Source organism: Melozone crissalis, unplaced genomic scaffold, assembly GCF_028551555.1.
Source record: "Melozone crissalis strain CALT ecotype California unplaced genomic scaffold, PUWL_Pcris_2 ptg000017l_1, whole genome shotgun sequence".
Classification (NCBI taxonomy): domain Eukaryota; kingdom Metazoa; phylum Chordata; class Aves; order Passeriformes; family Passerellidae; genus Melozone; species Melozone crissalis.
In genome coordinates this window covers 661,947-670,969 of record NW_026535795.1, presented here as the reverse complement: position 1 = coordinate 670,969, position 9,023 = coordinate 661,947, and positions in this window count along the sequence as shown.

Sequence of the window (9,023 nt, the reverse complement as noted above, 5' to 3'; positions counted from 1 at the left end):
TGCAAGCTGATCTCCAGTGATGTGCACATCTTCCTCCACTTGGAAACAGCGGGACTGCAGGCAACCAGCACATCAGGAACCCAGGCACTTCTGCTTTTTGATCTCAGTTTTCATTATATACTGGAGTAGGGATTTTGAACAACACTTCATCCATAAATAATGAAGCTTGATCCAGAATGAGATGCACTTAAGCTGATGAAACACAGGAAATTTCCTTGTGAATACTGTCTTCCTTTTTTCTGTGAAAACTAAAACTCAGAGTTTGCCAAGGAAGGCTGGAAGTAGCTGGTCACTAAAAGGTGAATCATCAGTGTTCCCCAGGAGAATGCCTCTAAGAAGAAATTAGTCTTCTGCAAACTTGCATGGTCTTAGCTCATAATAACTTTTGGGGGTTTTATTTGCTTTTCTGGGAAGCACAGTGAAAAAGCCACAAGTTCTGTTGAAAGGGACCAAGAGTCAGCGGGATTGTGGCAGAGAAGGACAGTGTGGGCTGTGTGCCCCTCTCCTCCATGCAGTACACGTCATGTTCTGGGTCACAGGACAGAAGAAGCTCCCCAGCTGTGCAGCCCAATCCTCTTTGGCAGGTCATCATCCTGTCCTCCTAAAAATCAGAGAAAAATACCATTGAGAGCACCTCTGGAGAGCTCCAGCCCGTCCTCTGTTTACAGCAGAGCCAGCTTCAAGGTCAGAGGAGTTTGCTCAGGGTCTTGTCTCCAGAGAAATTTTGATAATGTCTAAGGAATGGAATGTCTCTATGGATGGAGCGTGGATGGAGCTGCTCTGGGAGACCTGTCCTCGTGCTGCACTGCTCTCAGGGTGAAGAACTCTTTCTCTTGTGCAGCTGGAAGCCCTTTATTTGCACTTCATAGCTGCTGCCATGGCAGGCACCTGCTCCTCTTCCCTTACGGCTGTGCCCACGCGGATCTGAGGCAGGAGTAGCTGTGTCCATTCCTGGTGGCTCAAACCCAGTCAGACAGCGGTGGAAGAGTCAGCTGGTCAGGGAAAAGGGCATGCCTGCAGTCCTGTGTGATCTTCACCAGGGGCCAAGGGCTCCTGCCCTTGTCACCAGAGCAATGCTCGGTTCTGTACCAGGCTGGTGCACAACAAGGAAAATCTTAAAGCTCTCTTTCCTAGTCATGTGAGTTGTGTTTGGCATAATGATTAGGTCATCTGGCCTAAGAAAGAAGGCCAGAAATTGTACTGGTTTGTTTTTTCTTTGCTATTTCTTTGCTTTTGTTTTGTTTGGGGTTTTTTTGGTTTTGGCCTTGGCCTCAGCCCCATTTTTTGGGTTGTTTTTTGTTCCTTGAATCTTTCAACTGGTGTGATCAGAAAGCTCCACACTCGTTTTGTTTTACTGGCCTTTTAGCTGTCATGTGCTTTTAATCACGAGGGACTGGTGCAGAAAAGGGATGAGTGCAGATGTAAGTCTTCAGGAGGTGACTGACCTCGTGCTCTCTGTGCCTGCTGGCCATGGCCAAAAGGAAACCACAGATGGGGTTTGGGAGCCATGGGAAGGATTCAGGAAGGGATGTGGAAGGGAGGAAGATTTAGCCAGGAAAGCAGAGGCCTGGCAACATAAACACAAACCCAGGACTGAACCTCACAAAGGCCTGGATCTGAAGGGAAAAAAGCAACAGGAAAAGGGAAAAAGGTAGATCGAGAACAAGGGAGCATCAGAGGGGGGAGCGTCAGAGCAGTTGGAGGCAACAAGGGCTGCTGGGTCAGGCTCCCGTGTGAGAACAGGAAATTGCAGCAAGCGGCACGTAGCAGTCGGTGACTGCTCTGAACTGTCTCCTTCCCACCGAGCTGCAGCGCTGCACACACGCGCTCAGCACAGCACACTCTGGCTGAAGTAATCACAGGTGATACCAAATTATAACGTCTCAAGTGTCCTGTGCCAAGAGATGGTGATTTTCGTGTCTCATCTCTGACTCATCAGCAGGAAATGCCACTGCCTGTTTGACCTGTTGTTTCCAGTGAGACGGGGCCAGTCCGAGTTAGTGCCACTGAGGTAACCAAGGCAAGCGCCGCTCCAGCATCACAGTGCACTTGGGGTTTCAAGGACTTGGTCACAAGGAAAGTAATCATTTCAGCAGGAGGCTGTTCAGGCTGCTTCTCACTTGTGGTTTTCTGATGCACAGCTACTGAGCATCTGTTGATTAATGCATGCACTGAATGTTGCTTTTAATAGATCACAGGAATTTCACAGTTGTTTAAGCTCATCTAAGATGATGTGGCTGTGGGTAACATAGTGTTTAGTTTTAATTCTTAAATTATGCAGAGCAGCCTAAATAGATAGCTGTGTAGAACATGGAGGGCAGGCACGGATGTGTTAGTGACCAGCTGTAACCTTGTGCTGGAAATGTTGGGGAAGGTGCTAATTTACAGCCAGGACTTTGTTCTCACTGAGGAGTGGAGTCTGTCGGCTCTAAAGGCCAAGGCCATGCCAGATTTCCTCTAGGGAGTTGGTTTAGCTCTTATGACAGTCTTTGGCCTTGAAGACACGTGGCTTTGCCTCTTAGATTATCTACAAACACGGTGATCTCAGGCATGTTGAAGTCACCCTTGAGTCAATTCTCTCTGGAGCAGTGCTGAATTTCTTTGCAGTGGGGTGCAGCAACAGTGGGAGGAAGCTGCCAGATGTAGGGAAGGTGAAGTGCTTCAACCAGATTTACTGTAGAACTATTCTACAAGTGTTTAAATACATCAGTTCCCTTCCAAGCCTGGATTCATAGTAAAGATAAAATATTTCCTGGGTTGTCGAGAGGGATTCAGCTCTAAACTTACCTGAAGCCAGATCCTGATCTGGCATGGAATATAGTATAAATCCAAAATGAGGCAGTGTTTTCAAGGACAAAATCAGCAATACTGAGAACACCAAAACCAGCAGTGGTCTGAAAGTGGCCATATCTGTGGGCTGCATGTGAGGAGGGGATGACTATGGCTATGGCACCACAGTACCAACAGGGCTTACAAAACACCTGCCTTTTGGGGGCTGCAGCATCACCCAGGATTGGCCCCATCACAGCTGCTGAAGATCTTGGCAGGCTGGGCTGTGCGTGCTGGAGAGCTGCACTGGCCTGAGAACAACCTCTGCACAAATGGATCAGCTCCTCTCACTCCCCTCTCTCAGCCTGAGACTGAAAAAGAGAGAACTGGCGGTACTTTCCCAGGGCAGAGGAATGATCTTTGTTATTAAACTGAGGACATTTCTTTATTACACAGGTGAAGGTTCAGCTGCCACTAAGGAGGCAGGAAAAGCATCAGCATGTGCTTTGCTTTATTGCTTTTGGGATAGATGTGAGAGATTCTCTTAAGCTGACTAAGAAATGTTGAAAACACTTTTAGACCCTTCACTGTACAGAGTTGTTTTTCCATTTCTTCAAGACCCCTACCATATACAACATTTTGTTCTCTTGTTCTCTAGCTATGTGCAGTAGCATATGCCTGGGTGCATATATACACACAGACTTGCATGTATAAACATAAATGAATACATAGGCAGGCAAATTCCAGGCACTAGTTCTCAACAGATAATCTCTCTCCTGTTGCTTTGTTATCTGTTGTTTGAAACTATTGGATGCTTGGTTTGTTTGCTTTTCATTGCATGTTTAGTCTGGTTTTGACATGCTCAATCTGGAGTTTATCCAGGAGGAAGCAGTGACAACGGGAATCACATTGCGTGGCTGCAGCCAGTGCTTAGCAAGATGAGCTGCTGTAGCCAGGCACCAAAGGTTGTGATTCACCTGCAATGCAAAGGGGAACAGCTCTTGGAAACGGGGACCCAAAGGGCACAGTGTCCCCAAGGACACTGCCGCGTCACCTGCTGCACCGCTGGCTGGGTGGCTCAGTACCCAGGCTGGGGACACTGAGCTCCTCTGTTGCCTTGGGTGGAATGGGGTGAGGAGCACCTCGCTGAGGAGTGATGCCAGCTTCTCCAGCCCTGATTGCTTTTCAGGGAAAGGCAGCTCTCCTGGCCCCAGCCTCTTGTCTTCATTTTTGGCAGCAGAGGTTTGTTCATGCTGCCTTGTGCCCTGCCACACCAGCAACTGCTCTGCCAGGCAGCGGCCGCAGCACTGTCCCTGTGACAGAACTCCCTGCTTTACCCACAGACAGGCTCTGCTGGCTGCACGCTTCAGACACTGACAGGTACGGCCAGGAGGTGCTACCCCGGAGACAGGACATAGAGGAATTTTCCTCTCTTGTTTTTTTGTTTTAAACACTGAATTTTTTTGACTGTGAACTCAGGCATTTCATGAATTTCAGAGCTGGTGCTGTGCCGTGACTCATCGGGTCCCCTCTCCCAGCAGTGTGTGATGGGCCTTCTGTCTCACGACGTGACTTTCCCAGCACAAACGGGCTATGTTTAGTGACAGGCTTCGGCAGGAGGCTGTTGCTGTTTTACAAATGCCGAAACTGAGGCAAGAGAGGCTGGAGAAACGGGCCCAGAACAGACAGCAAGTCAACGAGTGAGCTGGGAAGCGTCTCACAGGGTCTCTTCCACCTGCTTTCTGACCAAGGCTTTGTCTGGAAACCCAAACACGCTGGGGAAACCTGCTCCCCCATTTTACCCCAGTCTCCCAGTAAAGAGGTTTCTGTTTGTTTACAGGCAAAGTGGGTGATGGCTGTCACTGACACCACTTACTTATCTGCCCATTCTGCACCCTGCAGGCAGGCAGCCGGGCTGGAGCCCAGCACAGGGCAGCTCCACGCTCCTGTCTCTGCCAGTCCCAGGGACACAGACGCACTGCACAGGCCAGGGAGTCCTGCAGGCCCTGAGTCTTCTTCCCACCAGTGGCCAAGGGCTGCTGCATGCTCACGACATGAGATGTGAGAAGGCAGTGATGGCTAAGTACCATCCTTTTCCATTTCTTCCTGAATGTCTTCCTCAAGTCAATCCACTTTCTTTTTCAAAGGACTGTTCAATGCTTCATTTCAAACCAGCATTGCAAGTTTGAACCTCGCCCACCCTGCCCCAGGTGTGGTTTCTGGGGTGTATTTAGGTATTTGGTGCATGTGTATCCATCCCAGAATTTGATGGCACATTGCATGTGTGTGTGTGTGTAGGGGAATGACAGGGAAAGAAGACTAGAGCAATAGAAAGCATCATTTCTAAATTAAGAAAAAAAATGAAGAATGGAACAATCAATTGTGGCCAGGCCAAAATTAGAATTTAAACAACCAGATGTCCCCCTTTCCCATACCAAAGCCAGTAGAGGCTGTAAGGAGGCATCTCAGGAGGCAAAGGCAGGGTAAGCCTGGCTCCCAAAAGCCTCTCCAGCTGCTCCATGAGTTTTATTTAAACTCATGGAAACTTCTAGCATCTGCAGCTTCCTCTGGCAGCCAGTCCCCACTGGGCTGTGAGAACAGCCCCCTCCGTTTCTGTTCAGGACCTGGTTGCCACCAGATTCCTTGGGCACGGGCCCATGTGCTGCAGGAACCCAGGGTGTTGTGCCCACGTTTGCCCTCAGTGGGCAGACAGCAGCTGCTGCCAGACAGCAGCCAATGGTCTCCCAAACGGGGAGGTGAAACCCCAGTGCCATCTGCAGAAAGCTGGGGCTGAGCCCTGCCTTCCTTCCTGCACAGCTCACCTCCCCACTGCCCACCCTCTGCCCGGCGTTTGTTCCAATGCAGAACACCTGTTTGTTAAGGGCGGGGTTCACTATTCTCTGGATTACGTTCTTTTTCGTCTATAAATTAAAAGGTCTTCCTCTTTCCGTATTAAAGACTATCCTGAAAGGTCTTCTGTCAATGGGAATTAACAAATCTTTATGACAGCTCTGACAAACAGAGTGTTTGGTTAGCTGGATTACATTTACTGGTGCCAGCTGCAAACGAGTCCAAGTATCTGTTGTACTGGTGAGGTGCATCTGCTGTGACATGTCTACAAACAAATGGCAATTGGAAAAGAGAGCAACTGTACAAACAACTGCATTTCTCGCTCATGGCAGTAGCCTGGAGCTGCTGGGCACTCCCAGGGCTTGTCACCTCTCGCTCACATGAGCATCTTGCTCTCAAGCTGCCTCCAGAGCCGCCAGCCCTCACAGGAGGAAAGGCAGGACCCTTCCAAGAAGGATGCCAGTCTTCTCTGCCCTGTGCCAGTAATGGGACGGCCTGGCAGGGACACAGGGAGGCACAGGGGGTGGCATTCCAAAGCGTGTGCCTGTGTGCACACGTATTTCCCAGCTGGTCTGGCTGGGCTCCAGCCCGCTCTGCTCTGCTCAGGAGCCCTTGCTGCAGCTGCCAGACACCTCTGCCCACTGCCATTGAGCACATTGTTGGGGGTACAAGCAGGGGGACCTAGAATTTTTGGGAGGCTCCATTACCTTGTCCATGGTGCCTCTGCTGGGAGAGAGAAGATTCACAGCTGGAATTATATAAGTATTCTGTTCAGTACCCAGCAAAGTCAGAGCAGAGAGAAAAATAATCACCTGAAAGTTCTGCTCGGCCTGGTACACCACACTCTCTCACATCTTCCTGTCAGAGGCTGCTGCTGGTGGTCTTTATGGGCATTCTCTGAAGTGTAAGAAGTAAAAGAATGTTCTCCTGCTTCTGTTATCTCTGCAATCCCTCATCAGGACAGCAATTGCTTTGTTGATAAAACACAGCTCCTGTTCACACCCACTTCACAAATCACTTCTGACACACAACATGCAGGACCCATAGGACAAGAGCTACATCCCCTCCCAGGGCCCTGTGGCCTGTCTTGCCCTGCATGGAGAACATGGCTCCTGCATCCTGAAGCGTTGATAAGGGGCAAATGCAGATTCTACAGAGCTAAAGTGGAAAAGCAATGATAACAAAGATTCAATGCCACACAAGCAATAACTATCTCATAGGAAAAAGGGGATATATTGTGAAAGAAAGAAAAGACAATGGAAGGAAAGCCATCCAGCTGTGGTGGGCTGGTAAATACCCAGGCAGGTGTTCACTCCCCTCCAGCCAGATGGGGGAGAAGATCAGAAGGACAAAAGTGAGAAAGAAGGAGTGTGTTGGGGCAGGGCAGTTTAGTAAGAGAAGCAGAGCTGTACAAGCAAGAAAGCAAGATAAGGAATTCAGTCACCACTTTGCATCAGCAGGCAAGTGTTGGGCTGCTCCTAGGGAAGCTCATAAATGTTACTTGGGAAGACAAACACCATAACCTTGAACATCTCTCTTTCCTCATCCTGTCCCTGAGCTTTTATTGCTGAGAACAATGTCCAGCGGTGTGGAATATCCTTTTGGTCACTGAGGGGGTCCGCTGTGTGTCCCCCCCAGGCTATTCACTGTGGGGGCAGAGTGTGGAAAAGAAAAGGCCTTGGTGCTGTGCCAGCCCTGCTGGACAGTGAGTAAAGCACTGTGGCATTACCAGGGCTGGTTTTGTCCAAACTACAAACCACAGCACCTGACTGGTGCCACTGAAGAAACTCCACTCGTCCCCAGCCAGAGCCAGTCTGGCAGTGCCGGAGGGGGAGAGCCTGGTGAGAAAATACCAAAAAGCCAAGGGCAAGGGAATTATTTCTCTCCTTGGCAAGGCTATTTTCCTTGGATACTCCTCTCTCTCCAAGAAGAGATGACTCTTTCGATAGACGCAGCTGCTCCTTCTCACTGGCACACCCGTCCAGCTGTGGCACACAGGCTGAAGTGGGTGCATTGCCATTCCTGCAGTGCTGCTGCCCGTGGCTGTTCCTGCCTCAGGTAAGATGAAGCTGTAACCAGCAGCTCCCCCTGCTCTCTAAGGGCCAGGTCTTCTGCTGATACTCCAATTAATTTCAGGTCTGATAAAGGGTTGCAAAGTCTCAGAGTTTCAGCTGGGACATATAATGTCACATCCCTCTGTCCCAGCAAAGCAGTGATGGCTCAAAGTGATCCATGCTATCCTAAACCCAGAAATCTGCAGCAGCAGGGAAAAATGTTAACAAAAAGGTATTTGTTTAGTTTAAAATACCCTTACAAACTAAACAGCTTAAATCCAGGTTGTGTACAATGAACTGTGCACTGTAAAAAAATATTTTTCTTGGTTTGTCTGAGAAAAATGTGCTGATGGCAAGGCCAGGCCTGGTTTGTTGTTGTAACTAGGCACCGTTCTTAGCAAACTCGCTGCTCGCCTCAGTCGGCCATTGTGAATAACCATTGGAGGTTGCATAAGAAGAGAAGCCCTGCGAACCTGGCTGGAACCAGCTGGCCATGCAGGGAGCACCCTCACCCTGCTGAATCACGGGGTGGTGGCTGTCTGGGGACACAGCAGATAGGGCCAGCAGACCCACGAGGTGACCTTCGCTGGCCACCTCTGTGTCACAGGCCAGTATTATCCTCTGTGAAACCCCATAATGAGCCCCACAGCTTGTATTTCAGGATGTGTGGCTGACACTTAAATTCCATGGAATTGCACTGCTTTAATTGGGTGACAGCAAGACATCAAAAAACCCATCACTTCCACTTCCGCTCTTACAAAACTCAGCCTGACTTTCAATTGGAATATTTCAGGCTGCAGTTATGTGGTCACTCAGGTTGTTTGTAAGAAGCAAGTACGAGCCCTGGTGTCCTGGACAAATTCCAGTTCAGGTGATCCTACTCTGCTTCCCACCATTGCTGTTCTGGCTGGTGATGCTCTGCCTTTCCTGCCCTGCCCCACATCTCAGCGTTATTCTGCACTGTCAGCTGCAGACCCTGCTGTAGCTTGGGTGGAGATTCTGCGATTCCCAGAGGAAATACCAGAGCAGGGTCAGCCTGATTGTGGACTGCAGCTCGTGTTCCTGTTCCGATGGCACAACCAACCCTGTCGCACTGGATCCCTGGTGTCCTTGGGAAATGCTGTGCCTCTTTCAAGCCCACCGTGACACAGCCGCTCTCTTTCCCTGTGGGGGAGCAGAAGTGCTGCTGTCCTGTGTGGGACCAGGGCTGGTGCCTTTCTTTGTGGCTTTCCTGGGTAATGGTTTGTGCAGGCTCAGCGTATCCACCGTGCTCGAAAGGTGCTGACCCATCACACACACACAGCTGCACAACGCCTCCACGGTGAACCTGATGCTTCCAGAAGGTGTTGG